This window comes from Podarcis filfolensis (genome assembly GCF_964270895.1).
Source record: "Podarcis filfolensis genome assembly, chromosome: 15".
In the NCBI taxonomy this organism is placed as follows: domain Eukaryota; kingdom Metazoa; phylum Chordata; class Lepidosauria; order Squamata; family Lacertidae; genus Podarcis; species Podarcis filfolensis.
The window spans coordinates 12,270,554-12,295,016 of record NC_139618.1 but is presented as its reverse complement, the minus strand read 5'-3'; the positions used below and the strand labels follow the sequence as shown (position 1 = coordinate 12,295,016).

Below are 24,463 nucleotides of genomic sequence, written 5' to 3'. Positions count from 1 at the left end.
GAATCTTGCATGCTGACAGAAAACTGAATAAATGAACTCTCAAACAGAGCACCTTAACACTTACAGCGTTGTGATGGCCCCCTGCTGACCCCCAAACTCTCTCCTAAGTAAATGGAAATTTTGAACCATGGGGAAGTTTTCTCCCGAAAAGCATATGATCTCACTCCCAGGGTCCTAGAACTGCCTAAGAGGCATCTGGTTAATTACACCATGGACTCTCTTTTTTTGGCTTTCCGAGTTTGCCCTAAAATATTTTGTGTGCGGTGGCAGTGATTTATTTCAATTGCTGTTTATTTCATTAGACTCTTCCCCCCACCCCGTGTTGTATGATAGCCAAATCAGATGTTTTCTTCTGAAGCAATATACAATGTTTTAAATATATTGCAAAACATGAACAAAGTGTCTATGATTGCCTTTTCTCTATGATATGGAGATAGACTTAGGTTTAAGGATTGGAATTAATTTTATGTGGTTTTATTTTTTAAAACACACACAGAGAGAGATCAACTGCATTTTAATAGAATTGGTAGTGCTCTATCCCACCCTTGTAAAAAAACCAGACAGGACCTGGGTTGTCTGTCTCGTGTTTCAAATAATTCAGTGCCAGCATCTAACCTTTAGGTGACACCTATAAAAGACAGACAGACACAAACATGTATCAAATTCCTAGGCACTAGCTTCAATTCTTTTGTACTTTTGGGCCTGTGTTTGTTACAACTCGGGGCATGTCCCAGCTAACACTAATCACCAAGTGCCTATACACATAGGAAGACTTCTTTTTTGTACCATAGTTTTGCATTACAAACCATGCAGTTAAAAGTCCACATTCAGCCATGTGATTTCATGGTTCCTGGGATTTTTTGTAAGCAGGGGTTCTGTTCAGACAATCTCTTTGCCCCCTTGCATCTTTGTGTGGTGAGACTGGAAAGGAGCACAGAGTTCAGGCTTTTATCACCCTGCCCTTCCTTACTTTTGAAACAGGTTGAGGGATATCACAAGTAACCACAGGATGTCCTGTGTCATGCTCTTGCTTTTCTGTGAGAGAGGAGCAGCCCCCAAGTATAAATTTGTAGGTTGATATCATGAGGTATGAAACTTCACATAGACTGAATTTTTTTCCCCAACCACAGAGCTTACTGTGAGCGCAAATGAGCAATTTTTCAGTATTATGTGAATACTGACAACTCTGCATTTTTTAATCTACCTAAAATAACTGAATGTTTGATTTATAAGAGATTGAGTTGTGCCATATATTCGTGTGTAGAGGGAAATCGTTTGAACATCAGTTTTAAATATTAGGGTCTTGAACAGATTATGTTTAAAATGGATTTCTAAAGAAGTAAGCAGGAATAAAGAGGAATAAATTCCCATAGAAAATAAAAATACATTATCAACTTTTGGGATTCTAATTTGGCAGTGATTTTGGGGACAAGGAATGGCAATCTAATTAGGAGTGCCCATGATTTTATTTGAAGGGGATTTTAGACCATTTTTAGAAAGAATGTGTTAGTTTTCTGACATTGTGATGGATAGCCTTGACTTGAAATAATTTGATCCCAGTGTAGTTCCAGATGATGGACTCAAGCTCCCACCAAACCAAGCCAGCATGACCCAGCGTTCAGGGATGATGGGAATTGTAGTCAATCAACACCTGCAGGGTTCCCCCAACAGAGACTATGAGGGGACTGTGAATGAATATAGAGATCAGATGCAAATAACATTTTAAAGTGAGATCTATCTGATTTCTTTCTTTGAATGAGAACACTTTAGCACTTTCCAGCAAGTGCTAAAATGACTAATTGGGTCATGTAGTACGTTGCGAAAATTATTGCAATTATTGCACCCTGATCAGAGGAAGTCTCTGGCTCCTGTTGTTATTCTCCTTCTTAACTCCTCATTGGGAGGAGTTTTCAGTATTCTGTAGAATATTGTTAATGGCTGGTATATGTATACCCACCAGTCACTTGCATTTGAGAATTGCTGCTAAAAATGTGTCCCTATGGAAGGATCTGGGCTTGGAATAAATGCTACCTTTTTCTTTTCTGCCAGCCAGTGGTGTTCGTCCCTTTTTTGTGGTTGGTAGGTAAGTGGTTGACAGGAAAGCCTCCCCTGCAATTTCTCGCAACTATCATGAGTGTGTTCTAAGTGTTTATGCAAGGTTAAGCGGTTACTCTTGAAACTACAATGTAGCGGAGCAATAGTGTGTATATTTTACATTTTGTCTACATATTCTAAAACTCGATTGTTTGATTGGTTTACTGGCTGGGCAGAAGGTTTGCTTGCTTTAATAAAGAAGATTGATTTATAAATAGAAGTTTAAAAGTGGTTCAGTTTGAAGCTAACTGTAATCAGTAATTGCCAAGTTGAATGAGCAAATAGCTGGTAATGCAAAATCTAAATTGTTGTAAATTGTAACACATCTGTAATCTTCAACTGGGAGAACAGAAAAGTTATATTAGCATGCTTTGCTAATAGGTCTCAACACCTATTAGGGCTTCTTTCTGACAATGGTATTTGAAAGAGGGAGAGGATTTGAGCTTTTATTATTTATTAAGGATTTTTTATTCTGTCTTTCAAATTTCCAGTATGTACTGCAATAACAAAGCTCAGCAAGAATAACCACACCATTAAAAACTCTTAAAACAACAGAAACTAAGAAACTCCAATTCAAGCAGCAAATAAGGCAGATAATAATGCCTGAATGTTGCAGAACCAATTTATTGTGGCAAGAGTTTTGTAGACAGGTGCTTGCTCCATGTTGAAGATGGAGGTGAAGAACATCTCCCCCCTTCAGTAATCCAGTCCCCTGGACTGGTACTGTGACTCCCCTGTGATGATTGCTACTTCTTTTTGTATCTTGACTCATTGGCAATAGTCATATCTGGAAATAAATTAAGAGAAAAATTATATTTGCTAAAAAAAGATTTCAGAAGACTTGAAGGAAGTAGAAGACCATCAAACCCAACCCAGCCACCCCAAGGAGGGAGCCTCCACCCCTAAGCCCCCTCTCCCCTGTTTGTGTCTAACAGGAAACTCACCCCTTGAGAGTTACTTATAAGCAAATTAAGGGACACGTGAAGTTAAGAAATGAATAGATTTTTTTTAAAAAAAACAACTGTTGGATTCTTTTTCAATTAATGCATTTTCAGTGTTGATGAATATATGGAAAAATGAAATTACACTGCTATCCTGCCGTGTCTCCAGTGTGACGATAAATCAATTTTTTTCCCTTTTAAAATGTCTGGCCCTGTAATTTATGTTTGCTTAAGCCATTACTAAATTCGTAGTAGGTGTTTTAGTTGGCAAGCGTCAGTCCAGGGACTTTGTGGACGTTTAGTTTTTTATTTTTATAAATACTGTGCTTTTGTTCTTGGCCAAAATGAAGTGTGGAAAAACATATGTGTTTTTGTTAATTGCAAAAATTGACTTGTTTCTGTCTTCTTCTAAAGCAGTGGTTCTCAAACTTTTTTCTTTGGGCCACACTTTCAGAATAAAAATTTGCTCGTGCCACACAGACGTTTTTTATTGATAAGAAATACATTGCAACACAAAACGAAATAACAACCAACAGTGCTTGATTTTGAACAGATATCTATCCATATTCAGCTGCAAATAACATTATTTTGATACTATACTTTACCATATTACTCTGAATTGTTTAGATGTTTATTTTATTGTCCTTGAATCTTCCTGCCACACTTGCCGTCCTCTCCTGCCACTCCAGGGTGGTATGCCACACCCTGATTGATTGATTGATTGATTGATTGTTGAATTTATATACCCAGAGGTATCAGGGTGGTTTACAGAACAAAAATTGAGAGCCACTGTTCTAAATAAATGTTTGCACTCAGGCCATTTTAAATCATTGTGGCTTGGATGCTGTAGAACCTTGATTGTGCTGTTTGTTAACTGACAAAACCTTTAAATGGGATGGACATCTGGCGTTTCTTCCCCAAACATGCTACTGATTTCTGCTGTATACTTCTGGAATGGGTTGGGATGCCTGAGCAATGAGAGGAAATTGGCCTGGAGCAAATTTTCAAGTCATTGTTGGAAGCAATTGCCATAAATTGTGTGCTGTTTGCATTAATGTTGCAAATGTCAAGCTATTATTAATAGATACGTTGAAGAGACTCCATCCCAGGTGAGGGCATGAAGAATTGGAAACACCTCCTGCTCTTGGCGATAAGCAACAGGAGCAGTCCTCTTTCCTCTGAGATGGTGGAAGCTTCCAAGGGTCACATGACTTGACTGATGCCAACTTACCACTGATCTTCCCTTGCAATGTGCAGTTACAGGATTGGGTTGGGCATCTTGTATGATGCCGTCTCATGCTTCTGAGGGGCACTGACAGAACTTCAGAGGCCCAATGGTGGCTCATGTAGAGAGAGTGCATGGTGATTCAGAAGAATCAGCAACACACATGGGGTCCCTGGCAAGCTAATCTAAAGTGAGGAAGGTTTGCAGGATGGGAGAGCATTCAAAAGTAGCTGCTGTATCCAGAATGTTCTTATTCTAAAGCTGTTGGGCCCAAGGAAGATGAAATTATTTTATAACCAACCAGGAGTGTGCGCTCCTTCCTTGTACCTCATATTGTCTAGAATGCAAATTCCCTCTGCTATTTCTCTACAAGCCTTAAACTGTGGCTAACTGTGATGTTAATAGCAATTTTAACAGTGGTTTAGGCTGGCCAAGGCTCCCACCTGAGCAGGATTTGAACTCGTCTTGGTTACATGGTTTAAAACCTTGGTTAAGCAAGAGCTGGTTTTGATTGTGGCTAATGTCATTGCCAACATAGCGCTTAGATAGCTTTAAAAGAGGATCACAAACGTTCATGGAGGATAAAGCTATCAAAGGCTACTAATGATGGCAGGGTGTTAACTCCAGGATCAGTGGCAGGGTACCTCTGAATACCTGTTGCTTATGTCCTCCTTGTGAGCTTCTCGAAAGGCCTCGGGTCTAGTCCACCAGCGCTCTACTTATGTTGTGGCCTTATGGTCTTGTGGAGAAGTAGAAATGTGTATGCTAGGATGGAGGCTGGGCAGGGCAGCCATTCATAGTTAAACATTTGTTTTTCTGTCTTTGGGAAATCTTTATTGAAAGATAAGGCTTAAAAATTCACACGGATTGAGAGAGGCTTTAGAAAACCTCATTTGCCATCAGTTCGTCATTTTCTCAGAGACGGGGGTTCAAAAGAAGGATTTGTTTCTCAGGAGCCTGGAGGCTGCCCTGCCACTTGTGCTGGAGAGCATAGCCTTAGTCTCTTCTGCTCCAAGGGCTGATGAATATGCAGTCGCTGCATAGCTAGCATCTCTCTCTCTCTCTCTCTCTCTCTCTCTCTCTCTCTCTCTCTCTCTCTCTGTGTGTGTGTGTGTGTGTTGCTTCTCCTAGAGTGGTGCATAATGATAGACTTTAAGCATTTCCCTTCCATCCTCTCCGTGCTTCAACCTCCAAGCTATTTATGCCCTTTTAACCAAAATGAGTTTTCCCTAAATCAGGAATTACTCATTGCTGCTTCCACCTCCTTGTTAAAAAGAAGTAAAATTTAAATATATCCATCTGGCTTCATAAACTCAATAGTACCTTACACCCCCCCCTCCCAATATTCTTATCCTGTTATAAGAATTCTCCTACTTCCCAGCTCTGTTCCACCTACATGCCTAAGATAGCCTTTAAAAAAACAAACAAAAATCCCAACTAACGATCATTGTGCCACGTCCTCCCAGGAAAACAACCTCTGACAAGAACCACTGTGGTATAGGGCCAGGCTAGAGACTGTTGCATCGGACTGAACAACCTAAATTCCCCCGCTGCTGAGGTTTGCCCAGGAAAGATCAGTAGCATTGGCTAAACTGTCCTTCAGGGAGGCTAGCCTGCCACTGCCAATCTTTTTATTGAATAACTTCTGATATGCTTTGAGGGGTTCCTTCAAAGCTGTTTTGAACACCCCTGTCAGAGCTGCGTTGTGGATGAACATTATGCATGGAACACCAGGTTGGCTAGCGAAGAAGCACATCATTGTTGGGTGCTGTGCAGTTTTTTTCCCCTGTGGGTGTGTTCAGAATATTTAGTGTTCCTGCCGAGAAAATAATCATGCTTTTTTAAAAAAAAAATCTTAAGGCTTTATTTAGTTGATTTTGAAACCAATTAAAGGAAGATTGGCTGTGCTTCCTCTTGTAAACACTCATTTAGATTGCTTAAAATAGAAGGAACTTACTCAGCTGAGTGGAAGGATGCTGTCTGCTTTCCCCTGGCTGTGTACTAAGGTGGTTTAACAACATTTGCAGGAGTTCATAGCCAGGCTTGGGGGTGCGGTGTGGGTAAGAAAATTCAAATGCCTAAGTGCCAGCATCACATTTTTTTTAAAGCCTGTGGGACCAGGCTCTTGTGACTTTCTTCTAGTCCTGCAAACTGAATAGTTAGCTCATTTTTATTTGGGGAGGTTAACTGTATTAAAATATATTTGGCCAGTATTCTAGAATAGTCAGACTCAGATACGGTCGTACCTTTGCTGACGAACTACTTGCAAGTTGAACGTTTTGACTCCTGGACGCCGCAAACCCAGAAGTGAGTGTTCCGGTTTGAGAACGTTCTTTGGAACCCAAACGTCTGGTGTGGCTTCCGATTTGGAAGCTGTGCCTTGGTTTCCGAACGTTTTGGAACAGACTTTCGGAACAGATTCCGTTCAACTTCCAAGGTACGACTGTACTTTTTTTGTGGATAGAAGAAAGAGTACCTTGCATCCATGTCATCTTATAGCTTGAAACCATGTCATCTTGCTTCAGCGATGGGATCTTCCACAGTTGCTATCTCTTTAGGTGTTCCTTAAGTGACACAAGAAGACCGTTTTTGTGTAAGCCCCCAACTTTCCCCAAACTCCCTGCTCTGGGAGATTCTTCTGGCTCCTTCACTGCATTTAGGAGGGTAGCAGAGACTTTTCTTTTTGAGCCCCCCTAGTTTGGCGGCTGCGGATTTGTTTGCTGTTTCTTGTTTTTGTTGCTTTACTCATTTTCGTGCACACTGCTCTGATCTCCTTGGGGAGTTTGGGGAGGAAGAGCAGGATATAAATTATTTTCAATAATAAATACCACATCCTTTCATTGACCTCTGAAGGCTGTAGGAAGCCAGGGTGGAGGTGGTGATGGAAGCAAACATTTAAACAGCATGTTGTTAAAGGTTTGTACCTCTTTGCACGTGTCATCTCACTAAGTCTTCTTACCACCCAATTTCACATGAGCACTGAGGCTGGGATATTTGGGTAGCCTCTTGCGTTTGGAATGCCTTTCCCAGGGAGGCCTGAAGTTGCTGTCCTTTGAGTTCCAGGTGCAAGCATTTCTGTTTCCCTGGAATTTTAAGAATGACAAATGCTATAATTTTAAATTCAGAGCAGTTTTGATTTTTCTGTCCGTTTTGAATGGACTGCTTCTGCTTTAGGTTGTTATTGTACACCTTATCATTTATGGTACTTCTTTTGTTTCTTACTACTTTGTAAGAAGTAGTAAGGGACAAGTGTGGCGCTGTGGGTAAAACCTCAGTGCCTAGGACTTGCCGATTGTATGGTCGGTGGTTCGAATCCCCGCGGCGGGGTGAGCTCCTGTCGTTCGGTCCCCGCTCCTGCCCACCTAGCAGTTCGAAAGCACTCTTAAGTGCAAGTAGATAAATAGGGACCGCTTTATAGCGGGAAGGTAAACCGCGTTTCCGTGCGCTGCGCTGGTGCTGGCTCGCCAGCTGCAGCTTCGTCACACTGGCCATGTGACCTGTGGCGCCGGCTCACAGCCTCTAGAGCGAGATGAGCACGCAACCCTAGAGTCAGACACGACTGGCCCATACGGGCAGGGGTACCTTTACCTTTACTTTGTTTTACTCTTGGGATTGGTAACTAAGAGAAAGAAAGAAAGAAAGAAAGAAAGAAAGAAAGAAAGAAAGAAAGAAAGAAAGAAAAGTATAAATCTCAACTGATGGAATATGCTGAATTGCTGAAGTTCACTGAAAGACTCAGAGATAAAGACAGTAGAGACTTTAGAAAAGACTGGGAACCATTTATATTGTATTTATGGAATCAATGTAAAGAAATGGACTCACTAGTAGGGTTTAACTAAACACTTACAATTAACAAAACTAATATAGAAGTGATAGAGATGAGATTGAAGTGATAAGAATACAACAACATCTGATGTAAAGAGCATAATTTTGAAGTATAGTATTGCAAGCAGGACAAACCCAGAAGGGGAAGTTGAGGGAAGGCGCGGGGCGTGGGACAGACGGACGTGGAATTTAATTTTTTATTATTTGTTTGAAATGTTTGTAACCAAAATGTAAAACTCAATAAAAAATTATTTAAAAAGAAAGAAAGGAAGGAATATAAATCTCAATATAAGCCAGGCACCACACCTATTCAGTGATTTCATCCTTAAGAATGCAACATCGAAGAAGCTTGGGACAAAGTGAGCTGACAATTAATAAAGGCTTTAAAATATACAATTTTAGTTCAGCAAGCTGATTTTGGGAGTCTTGATGGAGGAACATTCCACACCACAGTATTCAACAAACAAAAACCTGCCTGCCCCGTCTGTTAACATCAGGGTGTGCTTGTGTGTGTTGGGGTGGGGTAGGGTAGGGGGAGTGAGCAAGGGGAGGTTAAAACATGATGAATTAGTGACTATATCAGGTATGCGAAAATATGACCTATTTGACAGGCAGAGGCACACGTTGGTACACCACAGCCCTCAAGCGAATCCCTTTCTGAATGCAATAAACATCTAACATTTCCCACCCTATTGTAAACAGGATAGAGGTGCCTGGAGCACCCTGGATTTATCAGTGCTATTAAAAGAAAAGAACACAGTGCTGCAAATGTAAGGACACGTGCTTAAGCCATCTTCTCTTGACTAGTAGCATTAAACAACGCTGCACTCCCATGTAGTGGGCTTATGAATTCAATGCATTTTTATTGCATGTTTGGACAGCAATGCCATATTAAGCAAAAGAGGAAATTCATGTAAAATACTGGGCTTTACTGAAGGGGTGGGGAATTTAGGCTCAGGTCATGGAAGTGGCTCCCTCCCCAGGCAACTCTTTCTGCCCCCAAATAAAGTCATGTGTGGCACATCACACGAAGGGTACCTAACTGCTTCCTTGGGTTATTTTTTGCTTGAAAACCCGCCCAGGACATTTTTTAATGCCAATATGTTAACATTGACTTGGGGGGGGGGGAGTCCCCAAAGGCAAAAGTCAGTAGAAATTGTGTGATGTTTGTAGTCCCAGGTGCTTTTCGCTGCAATTTGGGCATATTGAGTACTGGGAATGACCATTTTGCACAGGGGTTGCATTCCTGACCCCCATGCATATCAGTGGAGCGCATGTAAGCCTGCTCTGCCTCCTTTGGCCTCCACTCCATGCTGCCCCTGTTTCCAGAGACACTTCCAGGGGTGGTGCGATGCACACGTGCGCAGTTGCACATCACTTGGATGTGGTTAAATGGTCATTGCCTCTACTACCAAGAAGGAGGCAATCAGTGGGAATGATTATTTGTCCAATGCCTACTTCTGTGTAAATTCTGCGGTAGAAAAGTGCATGTGAGGCAGATTTAATCCCTGTTTTTCTTCGAAATGAGTGTGACTTTAAATGGTATTCCAGCTACTGCAGTATCAAGTTTTTCTTTTTGTAAAACAAAATGTCAGAGAGCTCACTAATGTTTTGGTTACTTTTCACGAACGTGCTGCTTTCCTCCTAGCTTGCTGAGGATGAAAATAGTCAAAATATTATTCGGATAATCCAATCTTCAAGGTAGATTTTGCTTAATTCGCTGATTGTTCAAAGTGAGGTATTTATGTACCGTAATGTGTCTGTCTTTGATATTTCTGAACCTGGTCTTTTTAATTTCATGCCAGGGATCAGGGTTTTAACAACGTAATACATTAAAACCCAGAAGACTTCAAAGGCTAGATCTATTGACTCATTATGAAGTGATAACGTTGGGACTTTGTTATCTTAACAAGTCAACAAACTTAGCCTTTTAAAATATTCTGGTTCTTGATTCACAAATTTTAATCATTGAATTCAGTTTAGGATAAAATGCCAGCAGATTGCGCATGTTCTTATATTTCCAGTGACAAATCCCATAACTTGAAAGGCAAACTTTAGAAACCTGATTGGCTATGGTAGCACTTGCTCAACAAGGGTTGAAATATATTAAAAAATGTTGTCATGGTTTGCATGTCACGGTTAGCCAAACTGTGGCTTATCAGGGCCACCCAAATGTCCCAGCTCCCAGAAAGGAGCTTGCATCTATTTTGCTTCTTCCCAGCCCTTTTAGCTCAGTGCAGCTAGAAGCTAAACCAAGGTTTGGCTTAAAATGTCATCCAAACCTGAGCTTATGGTTAAGCTCTGTCATCCTCAACCATGAGCTGTGGTCAATATTTGTTATTGGAAGGAGCAAAGTGCCTTTTGTCTGCTCCCCAAAAGCCCATGTGTTCACACTAAACCCTGGTTTACTTTATTACACGTGAATGCAGCTGTTGCATACCTTATTATTACTAAGGGCCAGGTCGTGCCAAGTAAATTCTGGCTTCTACGCTGAATTTTTGCTGTCAGAACTCCCATTTATTCTACTTTTAAATTGCTTGTGAAAAGATAAAATAATTTCTGGATTTAGCTGAAAGGAGATTTAAGCATTTTTGTTGTTGTTAAACATTTCAATATTATGAATATAGTTTTGGTCTTGGAATTGCCTCCACATGATCTTATTGGGAAGGGAAATTCTTATCAGTATGGGAAGCAGAGGAGAAAGATGTTCAGAATGTAAAAACAGGATGATATCTTCTTCAAAAGCAAGGTCTGGTAGGCCTTGATCTTTGGCTGGAGTTTATCCAAGTTCATTATGACAAAGAAAGGAATAAAAAAAGAAAAAAACAATTTCTCATAGTACCAGGGGTGGAGAACCCAGACTGGTACCATCAAATTCCCAGAAATGAAAGTTGCTTTTCCTTCAACTGAATTTCCTGACATCTGTGATAACTCACTATCAAGATTTTTTAAAATAGAAAAGCATATCTGTATTTTAAATAATCATCCCAAAGTATGTTTTTAAGACTGGCTCTGGGAGTAGGAATGTGCTTAGACAAGCAGTGAGAGTAAGGCGAATGGGGGATACTTCGCAGTTCAGTTCTGGCTTTTCATTGTGGTTGGCACCTTCTCCCCGGTAGGAGCATCTGACAGCCCTTAGCTTTCAGGTAGGAAGAACAGTGAAGTGTGCACGTATTTTATAGATTGCTATCCTGTAGGGCTTAGCGTCAAGAAACGGCACAGAAAACACACCCACCCCATTATTGTCACATTCCACATAGTTGGGTAGAAAAAAATCCAACTTGTTGCACCCTGACATTACTCCCAGCTGCCAAAAGTCAGTCCAAACATGTAGGTGGCACAGGCCACCTAGGATAATGTTCAGCAAATTTTTTTTTACTGCTTCTGTCCCATCAGTTAGAGACGGGAACACAAAAGTTAATTTTGTCCCAAAATATTCCAAATCAGACAGCTTTGTTTTGCAATAATTGAGAAGCTAGCTGTATCTGAATATGTATTTTCCTCTTTCTAATGCTCTTGCGAGGCTTGGACAAGTTTTGAAATGTGTTTGAACTTCTTACTTGTATAGTGCTTGTGTAACTTTTAGGTGCTTAATAAAAGCCATTGTTCTCTGACTTGAGGTCTTGGAGGTTTAAACCAAAAAGTCTGTAAGTAGGCCATAAATAGTTTAAAAGAGTCTCAGTAACGTGCTTCTTGTATTAGTTGCCGTATTGTTTAACTCTTGTACTCTGCCTGCCCAGCATTTAAACACTTGCATATTACATATTTCATTGTACAGTTCACTCTTTTTCTCTCATAAGAAAAATGTGACTCCCACCTACCTGCGAGTAAGTTCAGCTGAACTTTCTTTTGAGTAGACAGGATTAACCAATTGTGATCAACAAAATGAGCTGCATTCAGCTCTCATCTGTGGTTCCAAGAAGCTGCCAGCGACACTCCAGGAACGGCTTTGACTGACTGGCTAAACCAGGGTAGCCTGTGGATTTCAAGCCCCCTGTGAGTTAGGGACTTCCTCTGCATGGGAAGTCAGGCTCTGGCAGACTAAGCAGAGGAGACCAATTGTGGGTCCTACGGTCAAGAAGGCGGTTTCTGCCGAGTTGTAGAGGGAAATGAGGGACAGATAGGACTTGTAAACCTGGGAGGATAGCCCATCTAGGAGACGGGAAATTCTGATTCTAAACCTTGCAGCTTTATTCATGAGAAAGGCTTTGGGAGTAAACCCCCAAAGAACAATCTGTACCAACTGCTTTGTGGGATACTTTCTGGAGAAGAAAAGGCCAAGAAGTAAACCCTACACAAATCCACAGTGGAGTCCCTAAGATGGTTGGATGGCGTGTTGTATGCCTCCTTCCGGCAACTTCTTCAGCCAAGCTGGTGTCAAACGTATTGCTCTGCTTTCCTTTGGACCATATCAGCGAGGCCAGGGGGGCGGGTCTTGTCATCTGGGCAGCCCAGGACCTCCATACACACTGCCCAGGCTTGCGCCTCAGAGAGGCCACTTGGGTGCTGCAAATGCAACAGAAAATCTCCCTCAACTCTTCATGTTACACGCTTTCATCCATTCATTCTTTTTTTTTAAGTGACCGTAGTATGTGCCCTTAAATATTATCCAAAGCTGGGTTATAGTTTGCAGATGTAGGTGGTAAAATATGTAGTCCAGTGCAAAGTGCAACGATCTTTGGTTCATTCCAAAATAGTGTCACGTATTTTTATTCCAGCCAGCCGAATCTAAAGGACGTTAATGACAACTCCAATTGAATCAATGTGTTCTTGCTTTTATAGCTTTGTTTTCGCTGAATATGTGAACCAATGGTCAAGAAAACAGACACTTGTAGCACTGGCAAACTCTAACAGCTATGCAGGTCTGCCTTGTGAAATCTTCTGAACAAATTGTGTGTGCGCACGCGCGTATGCATGCTCTTCCTCGTCACTAACCATGACACACCAAGGTTGTTTTGTTAGAGTTCCTCGCTGCTCAATTATGTCTCTATAAAGTGTCCCCGCTCTGTTACGAGAGCTATAATTAACTCGCCAAGGCGCTAGTCAGCCAGATTTGGCCAGGCGCCATGAAATCAACCCCAATTACTATATTCGCATTGTCAGTAATGCCCACTTCACAGTTCCTGCTAATTTGAAATGGCAAGTCCCAACATCCCGTAAGTAAAATTACCATTTGTGTCCTATTCTATTTGTGATATTTGCTCCCATTATTTTGGCTACATGAAATTGGTTGATGAGAATTTTCTGAAAATGGTTGGTAATTGTAATGATTCTGAGGGAAGCACAAGAGACCCCAAGGTTATGCTGTTTGTTCTTCCTCTCTAATTTTGCGATTGACACAAATGCTGCGCTCTCTCATTATTGCTTCTGCTGCTGCCGTAGCTGAAAGAATATTTAGAGTTAGGTCAACAGTGTTACTATTGTGTTATTATATTCATATAGGGCTGTCCCTATTCATGGCACTTTGCAGAATAACAGGAAAAACAAACGGGCTACTGCTGCAAGGAGATTAAAATCCAAATTTTGACAGTGGGAAAGACGACATGGAAAGAGAAGGAAAGAGAGACGCAATAGAATTAATGAGGGAGGGGGCAAGTGTCACTGGGTGCACTATTGGTTTCCTTTGGGGGATAAAGACTAAGGGACTAAGCTTTAGAGTTTATGGGAAACATGTTTTTTTTGGGGGGGCGGGATTTGAATGGAAAAAGAGAAGTGGAATTGCATTCATTCTCTGGGAGGACATCCCATGTTTAGGAGGTAGCAAGGGGGAAAGTATGGACTCGTTTAAGAGTGCAGGAGGCTTTAGCATGGCTGCTGCTGGAGGAGTTGGCACAGTGAAAGTAATAGGGAAGTTTATAACTGGGGAAAAGAGGGTGCGGCAAGACATTGGATAGCTTTGATTGGATGGACCAAGGAGCTTGTGCTTGGCAGAGAAGGGATGATTCCCACTTCTGCGTTCTTAATTTCCATGCTTTAGGGTTTGGCTGTGAACCCCAGTTTGCCCAAAGTTCCTTATCCAGTTTTAAACACGAGCACCATCCTGGCTTCAAAACGTGGTTCAAAAATTCTCCTACATGTCTGGGAGATTAATTAGGCAAGTAGCCTGCCAAGGTAGTTACTTGGGTTGTCAAGGTCCTTTAAGATCCTGCCAAGCTGGTCATGATTAACTTTTGCCCTTCACTATTCAAGAAGCAGCACAACAACATCAGCTTAGATTTTCTTCATTTCTGTATACTGAGTCCCTAATTGTCTTGCCTAATGATAATGTATCCCGGCTAGTTTTAAGTATGCTGTATTAACACAGTTAAAATTCAGCGTTCCGTCACACTCCTCTTTTTGACTTAAATCAGCTTGCTGAATCGCTTGGACGAGAAGTATTATAGCCCAGCATTTACCACACAATAGTAGACCTGGCTCATTAGCAACCATTATGTTCTCTGCTAAGAGCCCCATTTTCACATTCAAGCTAGATCATGCGAAGCAAGTGCACAATAGGCACTCCTCCAATATTCAAGTTTTTGAATCATTTGGCACCCACACAGGGGCCTTTCCCAGCTCTGTTTGGAGATGCTGGGGGTTGTCCCGGGGACCTTCAGTGTACACGGCAAGTGCTTTGCCACTGAGCTGCTGCTACAGTCCTGCCTCTGCCATGTCTAGGTTGGCATTTTGGATGTGGTTCATGAAACTGCCTGCAGAGCAGGCATCACCAGATGATGCAAATGAGTCAAGTTCCACTGCCAAAGAAGGTGTGCTGACATTCTCTCCGTCCAGTAACCAGTTTGACTTGGAAGTTCTGTATGGATAGGGAGACTGCCTAGTTATTTTTTTCTGAATCAGAGTATATAAAGGTGGAGCCTAGTGCGGTTGATTTCTTTGTTTTCCTTTTTTCCCATGTGAGTTGCCCTTCCTTTGTTGCAGCTCCTATTTCTGTTATTTATTTAATGGGCAGGGAAGAAATTGTCATATTTGACATTTCATCACATACAAATTTGACATTCCAACAAGGTGTAACTTGTGGGCCATTTTTAGTATAACTACAGCCACGACTATTTATAGGGCAATAACCCGATTAGCAAATAATTTGGCACTAATTCCTTGAAGTGCCCATGACATGACATGTTTTCCTCCCTCACAACGCAAGTTCTGCAGATTTTCCGCAGAATAAATGCTGTTTTATAAACCAGAGGCAAAATGTAGTGGGCTGTAACTTAATTCTTTGGTCAGACTGGTTTTGGTACATTATAGCAATGTAGTCAGTGGATGGGCAGTCAACCCACAAGATCGCCTTCATGTGACTCTCACAATGGAAAAAAAAAATTGGTTTATAATATGTAGTTGAAGGACCAGGCCTAAGGTCTCTGGGAGCTGTTTCCTTAAGATAAATCTTTAAAATATTTCTTTTTGTATGCAAGTAATAAACATTTTCTCCCTGTTTTCTGTGATACTTGCACAATCTATTTTAATACATTGTGGATTTTTTCCAGTCCGTTTTTAGCTGCCCTGGGGCTCAGACTGGACAAAAAGTGTGAAAGTCATAGTGTCAGAAACTCTTGCACTGACTTAGGTACACAATCATGTAGTCTGCTTATTTGTGTCCACCCTCATAGCAGCCCCTCCAAATTCATTCTGTCTGATTTTATAGTCTGATCTTATAGATAGGAAACAAGGAGGAGAGTTATTAGCTCTCTTTTTTGTATCACTCACTACTGCATTTCTGAATTTCCTATCACTTACCTTCATTGGATGGCCCTGAGTTCTACATGACAGGAAGACGCACACACAAAAAACCCCCACCTCTAGCCACTTCTTCCATAATATGTGTGCCTTTATCACGCCCCAACAGTCCCAAATGCTGTAATCTCTTCTCATAGGACAGTTTCTCCAATCCTTTGACCATTTTGGCTGCCCCCTTTAAACTTTTTCCAGCACTGCAATATCCTTTTTGAGGTGAGATGCCCAGAACTGTACACAGTATTTCCAGATTTGACTATACCATACATATGTATAAAGGCATAAATTTCCTCAATTACCACTGCATCTTGCATCCCTTTTAAAAGATTGGCTTCTATTAGCGGCTTTTCAGATCTCTATTACAGAGATTGATCTAAGGAACAAGTTACGTGTTTTTGTTTAGAAGATAAGCATTTTCACATCTGAGATCTTGAAGAACTGTTGGGTGGATACCATCAGAGCACAGTGATTTGTTCATTTTCAGCTTGTCAACAAGGCCTCTGTAATTCGCTGTACGATTGCATGAGCCAGTGATTACGTCCATTTGGACTTAGTTTTTTCAGAAAGCCTGTTCTCTGTGGGCATCCTGAATTATTCATTCCACCATGCACAAGAATTAAAATGTAGCTCTAGTGGGGTTTAAACAAACATGGTACTTGGCTCTCCCAAGTTGAAATCTGCAGCATTTGAGGTCAAGCAGCATGTCAGTGAGACAAAAACAGAAAGGCGGACTTTAAATAAACAGACATGCTGCCCATCTTGTCCCCTGAGACACATATTGCACTCTGCAAAAGGAAAGATCTAGAACAGAGGAGACAGAATAACTGGGTTTAGTTAGAAAACGTACCTGCGGTTAAGAATCTGTTAAGGGATTCTCCAGCTTCTCCAATGCTGAATTCACAACCTACAAGAGATAATAACTTAACTATGTGTTTATTTAAAATATTTATATACTTATTCTCATTAAAATATTAAGAGCATAAGAAGAGCCCTCCTGGATCAGACCAAAGACCCACACAGTCCCACATCCTGTTCTCTCAGTGACCAACCAGCTGCCTATAGAAAGCCCCAAAGCCAGACTTGAGTACAATAGTACCTCCCCTCCCCCCCCCACTTTTGATTCTCCGCAGACAAGCTGAACCTCCCAAATGCTGCTCTTGTACGCTTTGAGATGAAAAGGAGCTGCAAGTTTTTGACAGTGCTGGGTGCTTCTGAAGAAAAGCTGAACAAATAGGTGAACACCAACTCGTTTGTTCCATTTCTCATCAGAAAGCTGATGGGTGGTAAGGGTTGTGCAAGGCCGACTTTGGGCAACTGATTCTTTTGTGATAGCTGTTGTGTTGGCTTTGTATACCTTGACAACTATCACATAGTTCTTGGCCAATGGCAGGCTGTTTTTTAATACCATTATTCATCTCCCCTGTGCCTGTAGCAAAAGGTGCAGACAGAAGAACGTGTGATAAGGAACCAGATTGGCAGCGTTCAAAGAGATTATAAAGCAGTTACCGGTAGCAGAATCCCAGTTTTCCCACAGAATACAGATTTAATTTTCTTCCCAGCTTTCAGGGGAATGCTCTCTAACCCGTAATCTGTTTGCTTGGAATGATGGTATCAAAACCATGGTAGCTCCTTCAGGAACAGCAGCAGGCCTCAGTGAGTACTAGAAAAAGGAGCCAGATTGACACTTAAGAAGTTTCTTCATTCCTGCCCCCCACCATGCCTGTATGTTATATGGCAGAGGATTTTGTTGTTGTCTTTCCTAATTCATGTACATACATTTCTGAAACACTCCAGTCAGGCGAGTTTTGGGTTCCTGTGAATCAATATTTTATTTATTTTTTTAGCTGACAAGTTTCTAGCTTCTGAGGTTTCAGAATTGCATTTTTAAAATGGCAGGTAATCTTGCCCCAAGATTGGGGGAGCTATGGCACAAATGCAGGTTCATTTATTCCTGTATCCTGCAACCTCGGTTGCAGTTGGTTTGAGCATCTCCAGGTGCATGATTTGTTTTGAGTATAATTTTTGGGTTGCTGTGACTCTATGTTGGCTCTGTGCTGTGGTTCTAGTGTCGACCCCCAATTGGGAATCATTCTAGAAAGAAGAGAAGAGCAGCTCTATGTTCGAAGAGGAGGAGTTTGTTGCTTGGCTGTGGGGACAGGAGAGCGTTGAGGAAAGATGTGCAGAGAATAGGGCCTTTTGTGTCTGTTACACCGCTGATCGCATTTGAGAGAGCCTTTAGGGTGATAAACTAGATTGTATAGATTGTGGTGATTCATCTCACCTAATAATAATAATAATAATAATAATAATAATAATAATAATAATAATAATAATTCCAAACTGATTTAGTTAGAGATGGTAGCAAGATGGAGCACTTCCACCCCTGAACATGATGGCTCTCTCATGTCACCTTCAGGACTCCCTATGGCTTTTGTCCATGTTCAGCCAAACTCCAGAAGGCCAAGTGGTTTTCAGCCTCATTGGACCGGTGCTGGTGGGAGATCACAACAGGAACAGAGCTGGTTTTCCCTCTGTGGTAGAGTTCCTACCCGTGGACACAATTCATTGAGAGTGATAAATCAAAGCAGCTCTTGTGGGGGCAGGAGAGTTAGTGAAGACAGCTCCCTAAAACAATTAGAGCAGAAGCCTGCATCTTGCCCACACCTCAAAGCACCCAAGACTCCCTGAGGTGCTGGAATGTGTGGGAAGAAAGAACCACCGAAGCCTTTGAATGTTACTTTTGTAAAGTGCATTATTACATGAATAGAGGTTGAATTTGTCAGATGTTCCGATAATTCCCCTGCTCCTTTTTGATCATCCTTTGTAGAAAGTTCGTAATTTTTCAGCTCTCATCCCTTTTCGGACCCTGATCTAGATTCAGGTTTTTATGGGAGTTGATGCAAATTTGGTTCAACCAGTGAATAAATGAGGTTACTGCATGTCTAAAGGTTCACTTTCAATAAGTTGGGCAACATGGCTATAGCTGTAGTGCATGAGGCATGCTGCCTTTCTCATGCCCCATGCGCTCTGTCCATTATCTTTTCCTTAAGAATATTTTCTCTTCCTTTTGAAATGTTCCAGCATGGGGTCTTTAAGAGCGCTGTTATGGGTGGAAGGAAGTGCATTCATAATCAAAACAATGATTACTGATGCATTAATTGAAATGTGGAAAGCCGCTTGGAATGTGTGCTCCAACCCCGGGGGTGGGGTGGGGGGTGGGGGAGAGGAGATGTATAAATTCTTCCGTAATTCTAGCATTAGAAGTTATGGTTTCTTAATCTCCACAGGGGAAGATTAATTTCTCACTTCTCCTTTGTAATAATTTAAATTCACTTCTGTTTCTGTGATTAAAGGGATATGATGGAAATTTGAGGCGAGGGGGGCTTCATAGTGATGATCTTAAAAGACCTCATGCTGGTAAACGTAAAGGCAGCCAAATGATACAGGACCCCCCCCCCCCAAAGGAAAGTATTATCTGCAAGACTGTAGGAGTAGCTCAGTTAGTCTATAGCAGCAAAATGCAAAGGGAAGTAGTGTTTTAATCTATTAAGAACATGCATGAGCTTGTGAGTCCTGTTTATGAGCCTAGCCACTGACCCCCCCCCCCCATCTGTTTGAGATGTGGTGAATGACTTGGTGAGATTGTGCCTTTTTAGTGGTAACACCTAACTTGTGGATTTCTCTTACTCTGGAGACTCAGCCGTCTTACTCATTAGTTAGGTTCTGATGGCAGCTTTTGAGTCAAGGACCCCAGAAAATGCTCTCTACCACATGCCCCCTTAATTATATATTTGTATCACGTTCAGAAAGCCAGGATACCAAGTGCTCCCTTCTCTGTTGTGGACCTCCCCCCACGGCACCCTCATCAGAGCTTCTCACAATCCTTCATGGTGAGATGTGCTTTGCCACCTTCAAATCTTGCTTCCATCAAGAATAACATTGATCTCTAGTTTATTTGAGGCCTGGGGGGTGGGCTTTGTATTGAGATAGCGGTCGTGATGATTTGAAAATCCTCCAAACGCTCTGTACATTCTTGTTACTCTTTATTTATTCACCTACTCCATTTCAGGACGAAGATTGTCTTATACCTGTAGGGCCGTATGGATGGCCTTTATTCTAAATTTCCTGTTTCAGCCCCAGTGAGGCATAGAGCAAAGGGTGAGGCTGTGCCCATTGTTGCTCTGTCCCCTGAATTGGAAGAGACATATATGTTAGTTGGCATCAATCTACCAGCAGCCTTATGCCATTTCTATTAACTCTAACCCTAACCCTAACCCTCACCCCAAACCTTTGGGACAACCTTTTGATGGGACAAACCCCAACTGCATAAATACAGTCATACCTCGGGTTGAATGTGCTTCAGGTTGTGCGCTTTCGGGTTGCGCTCCGCAAGAGCGTGTTACTTCCGGGTTTCACCGCTCGCGCATATGCAGGCGCTCAAAATGACGTCACGCGCATGTGCGGAAGCGGCAAAATGCAACCCACGCACGCGCAGACACGCCGTCACATCTTACGTTCCATTCAGGATGTGAATGGGGCTCTGAGACGGATCCTGTTCGCATCCCGAGGTACCACTGTACCCTGTAAAGGCTGGGTTAAATATAGGCAGCTTTTTTTTACTCATGTGTTTGAAAGGAAGACTCCACCACTGGGTCCTCTCATCTTCCTCCCCTCCAGCTGTGTTGCAGGAGCATCTCTGAAAAGAAAGGAGGAGGCTGAGTGACCACTCCTTTCTCTGTGACCAGCAGGTATATGAGCTGGCTGGAAGCCCCCAAGACGGCAGGTCAGGCCGATTGCTCAGTTTACAAGAACTACCCCCATTTAGCACCAGTTAAGTAAGCAGAGATCTGTGTTCTTGCATGTTATAAATGATGTATTATGACACTGGTGTTCATCGGCTGATGGAAGACTTTGACATAAAGTGTGCTGGATTTTGTTCTTATTTTTAAAATACATTTACTCAGCACCGAGCGTGGTAAAATGTTGAGTTGTTGAGGTACAATGAAATTGCAAATATGTTATAAATATTTAAAGTGCTTTTAGCCCGAGCATTATTTTTCCTTCCCTTCCCCCCTGCAGTAGTTTTGTAAAGAAAATAATGGATTTTAGTTATATGAAAGTTGCGTGGGGAGGGGGGAGTCTTGAGAAATTGCAGCGTTGGTTGGGGTGGCTGTCAGTACACAGGGTAATGCTATTTATTAGGGTCCTGCTTTTATTTAATAGCCAGATGAATGGAACAGTTAATAAAAGAAATATTGCTTTATTCCCTGACATTTATGTCCTTGGTTTCCAATAAAGAATTGAAATTATGAATAGTTGATGGTTTAAATTGATGTTTTATGTTGAATGCTGGCTATAATTTGCCCTCTGAGGATTGTAATACCGAGAAACAGATGGTTTTTCACAGTAACAAATTGCCGTGTGTGTACAGTCTGCCTAAGAGCTGGCTTTCAGAGCTTTTTCCCTTCCATGCAGAGCAGTCTTGAATCAAGCCACAGCGAAAGGCAGGGAAGAGTAAAGGAAGTGTCTTTGCTTGTGGGGAGCGGGGAGGGGGCCTGAATTGCCAGAAGATAAATCAGTGCGGAAGCACAGTCTTGCTTTCTAAAAAAAAAAACACATTTTAGTTTAAGGTGCAGCAAAGGCACCACGGCTGCATTGAGCTAAAACGTTCTACTGAAACTTAAGAACAGTGCATTGTGTTTAGAACATATGGCTGGGAGGAAAAGATCCCCAACAGGCATTCACATGGGTGTGCTTAGACTTAGCAGACCTTTGCCTCCCCCCCCAAAAAAGCAGCCCACCATCTTACACACACACACACACACACACACACACACACACACACACACACCCTGTTTCATTTCAGATTGCTTTTCCAAGCCTTCAGAAATGGTTCGCCAATTTGACTGGAAGATGCAGAGGCAATGCAGCACAAGGAGTGTCAGAAACCTCCTTGTATTTTGTGGTCCTGGGGAGGGAGGTTTTCAAATGGAGCCCAACCCATGTTCAAGGGTTCTGAGGTCAGAAAGTCCTGCAACAAGAAGCTTCCCATCTTACCGGTTGCTTAATTTATTCCACTGAAATGGGTTGAAGACAAACCATTGTACTGGCCGGCATGACTCTGGAGAAAAGCCACAGCCCTTATGAGCCCTGCACCACACAGCCCTGCAAATTCAGTTTCAGTTTGCATAACTTAGGCATTCTCAAGTAGGTTACTGCTAGCATTGCCCTTGGTGCTCTTCCTGGGTTTCTGTGTCTCAACAGTTTGGAAAAGAAAGCTTTAACTGACAGAATAGATGCATAAAGTGCTGGCGCATGGGTGTCTATTTTCCATTCCTTTAGAAATTTATCCGTTGTCGTTTTCTGCGATGTGTTTAACAGTTTCTAAGCTATTTTTTTTATTGCATTTTGCACATCACCTTGAGATGTGTCTGGAGGGCAATAAATAAATAAATAATAATAAAAGTGGAAGATCAGGAGTTGTGAACCTCTTGTGGGGAGAGAGTGGGACTTTGGAATAAAGCAGACTCCTTTATTGGAATGTGCCAACCTAGACCACTTCCAGTTCCTAAACATTTAGCACACATGAACCGCTTATTTCCAGGGCTTTCAGGAAATGTTCTTTTAAAACAAAGGTTGTTTTAAAAAACAAATCTAAAGCATTTACTGCAATTATGTGTTTGGGACAATATTTCACATTTCATGACTCCCCATGTGCATTCTTATCTGGTGTTTGTCGGTGCTGTATTGGATCTATGCTTTTGTGCCGGGGGGGGGGCATTGAAAAGTGCTGGGGCTCTTAATTTTTACAGTGCAGTCCATGGACAGAGTTGTGGTCTCTGCTTGCCAGCACCACAAGCACCAGGTGGTCATGCCAAGTAAGTGGCAAATGGCCAGCTGTCTTCAGTGCCCACCCCCACACACCCCAATAACAAGTTCTACCTCCGAAGGGAGGAGTCAAAGGCAGAAGAGTCTGGCATCCAATCAAAACTGAATGGGCGAAAGTAGACATGTTCAGACGATGAGATGTCCAGGAAAGATAGGCAGGGATGGGTCATTTTCGCAGGTAATTCTGCAGACCTTGTGCGGGCACCATAGAAAGCATTGGTGGATGCCCTGGTGTCGGTGGTTGCTGTGTTGGACACCCACACACCAAGTTAAATAAATGCCTAAATCCACACTCTAAAAGTTATGCAATGGAACCATGAAAGCTGTTGGTCTTTGTAAATCTTCACAGCTATTCATGTTACTTAACTTGGCTCATGTTTTTTGATTCGGGTGGCTCCACCTTGGCTACTTTCATGTTTTAATGAGTTTGATCATTGTTCCATATAAGTGTGGCATAAGCGGGAGGCAACGACTTTGAATTGTGCTTTGAACATACATACACTAAGTGAATTTAATGGAATATCTCTTTAAAGTGAGGTCCATTTATAATTCTGCTTCTCAGCCCTTCACAGAACAGTTTACATTGAAAGTGTGCTAGGCTATGAAAAGTTAAAACAGGACCCCAAATTATCTTGTGGATGGATCCTATTTTAGAACTGTTTATTCAAATTCTTGCCATAATTTGTGCAATAGAAGAACAAATATAATATCAGCTTGGTTTCTTTTCTTTTTTAAAGACTTTCTAATAATTTAACAGGATTTTACTACTTTTGCAGTTATATTCAGAATATCAAAAAAGTAAAAATTGTTCTAAGTTCAATACAATGGTACCTCGGATTACGAACTGAATTCGTTCTGGAGGTCTATTCTTAACCTGAGGTGCACTTTCACTAATGGAGCCTCCCATTGCCGCCATGTGATTTCCATTCTCATCCTGGGGCAAAGTTCTCAACCTGAGGTACTACATCTGGGTTAGCGGAGTTTGTAACCTGAGGTACCACTGTACCATGAAAAGCATATAGAAAAAAAACCATCCTGCAACAAAAGTGCTGAACAATCAACTTTTAAAATCCAACACGTTTGAAAATAAGCTCTACAAATACAAACTATATAAGTGATCCAACAATTTCATTGCAGATTTTTTTAAAAAGGATATATATATATGCACACATTTTTTACTCACTTTGTGGCACATTTTACATAAACCACACACTTTCTCCATGCTTTCCAATGCATATTTAAACTATGCTTTTCTCACGTATTTTTTTTTAACGTAAAACGTTACTTTGATATGTACCCTTTGTGCCTTAAACTGCGTTGCAAAATCCAAATAAGTGCACAATTTGACTGGAAGTTGCAAGCAGGTATAGGAGTGTTGGAACATGTTGGTCTGCTGCAAAAAAATGGACTGAAATAATTCCTCTTCCACCTCTAGTCCAGACTACAGTAGAAGCAAGGGTGCGTGGAACAAGGCTCACTGATTATCTCACTGAGCTGGGAAGGGATGTGTTGCAGAAGGTGATCTGTATGGATAGGCATGGAAGCCTCTACCCATTGCAGAATTCAGTCACTGTTTCAACAAGTTGTATGATCCTGGATCTATTCTTGCAACATATGATAGTGCAATAATTTTTTTTTTTACCCCATCCTTTCCCCTTAAACATAGGCTGGGCTATAATTGATATTATTTGTAGCCTTGTTTGTCAGTTGCACCACCCACGATGAGCCCTTTTGTGGAAGAATGAAATGAACTAGAAAA

The 24,463-nt window shown here is 41.7% G+C and overlaps 1 protein-coding gene and 2 long non-coding RNA genes across 17 annotated transcripts in view; 1 reads left to right on the top strand and 2 right to left on the bottom strand.

The window, feature by feature from the left end:
• LOC310750251 overlaps nucleotides 1–24,463 on the bottom strand; it is a 345,492-nt gene that overhangs the window by 150,313 nt on the left and 170,716 nt on the right. The gene's annotated exons all lie outside the window — the stretch shown is intronic.
• Nucleotides 1–24,463, top strand: part of CUX1 (cut like homeobox 1) — a 256,957-nt gene that overhangs the window by 67,619 nt on the left and 164,875 nt on the right. The window lies entirely within an intron of this gene.
• On the bottom strand, nucleotides 460–8,577 carry LOC310750259. The gene is made up of 3 exons (XR_014542030.1): nucleotides 7,843–8,577; nucleotides 6,677–7,468; nucleotides 460–6,633 (listed from the first exon to the last, which is right to left on the bottom strand). It is a non-coding gene; the product is annotated as an uncharacterized lncRNA (long non-coding RNA).